Here is a 1,436-nt window from a genome sequence, read left to right on the forward strand (position 1 = left end):
TTCATCAAACCCGGAACTAATCGAGACATTTGTGCCAGCCTGGGGAGAAAGCTATTGTAATAATGTAAATTATGTAAAAAATAATGTATTTTTCGAACCACCAAGCATGAAAGCATGTTCTAGTGCACCCCCAAAACAAAATAAAGACTTTGTAAAAGAGCATAATAGCCCTCTAAGCTGGTCATGTGCTGGTCCTAATCTGGTTCTGAGCAACCAGCAGCCATGCTTCAAAACATACCTAACCAGCTGTTTTTTTCAACAGCGATGTTACTGTGTGGCAGCTTGAACATGAGTATTATGGAGAGCTGTAATATAACTGTAGATTAAATATGCAAATGCAATGTTAAATTAGTGCTGTGATTCTGATTCACTGTTCTTAGTAAACACTGTTCTTGTTCACAGACTGATTATGTAAGTTACACCAGTAGTGCCCTGGGGAAAAAAACTTGCTGAGCAGCTAAAACCAGGCTGGTTGACCAGCTAAAACCAGCCAACCAGCCTAGGCTGGTTTTAGCTGGTCAACCAGCCTGGTTTTAGCTGGTCAGCAGGCTGGATTTAAAGGGCTTTTGGCCACTATTCCAGCCTGGCCAGGCTGGTCAGGCTGGTCTTAGCTGGTCAGGCTGGGAAACCACCAGCTAAAACCAGCTAAGACCAGCCTACCAGCCCAGACTGGTTTTAGCTGTTTTTTCAGCAGGGTGACAAGTTAGTCTCTTTTCAACTTTTTATGAGTGAGTCACTAAATCATTCAAACAGCACAGTTATTCAAAACAGAATCTACAAGAAAGAAAGAAAGAAGATTAAACTCTGGTAGCTCAGCCGGCACGGAACTGGACATAGAATGCGGAAAAACCAACGTCGCATAAAACGTACCATATGTACGTTCATCTGTTCCAGGGAAAAAAAAAACAAACACTCTTTTAGCGCCACTCAGTGGACACATCGAATATGTCATGAAACGTACATAGCGTTACGTATTTTGCATTCTGTGAAACAGTTTCCACAGGTACATTTTCGTCATGGGATCAGGTTGATAACAATCTGATTATACTTAACCATTTAAGGCAGCAACTAAAGTTAAATTAAGCTCAAGTGCGTGGACATTTACAGTGTAGCCTGAAAAAATAATAATTTTAACCAACATTTCTGCATTCATCCATTCTTTGCTGAATGCAACTGACTCACACAGTGTACTAAACCAAAAATACGCCTTTTCTTTAGTCACTGTCAGTAAGCTGAAAAGGCCTCGTTTGTCAGTTAACTCATGGTGCATCGTGTCCCCGTTCATTTCATTTGTTGGTGAATAAGATGTCTAGAGCTGTCTTTGAAGCACTATTGTGTTTTTCTATATGTACGGGGGACTTCTTTGATCTGGGCTCTGTCTAAATCCCCTCTGTCACTCTGAAGGCTTAAGGGTCTCTCATGCTGTGGTGGTGACT

The sequence above is a fragment of the Garra rufa genome, chromosome 2 (genome assembly GCF_049309525.1).
Source record: "Garra rufa chromosome 2, GarRuf1.0, whole genome shotgun sequence".
Taxonomy (NCBI): Eukaryota; Metazoa; Chordata; class Actinopteri; order Cypriniformes; family Cyprinidae; genus Garra; species Garra rufa.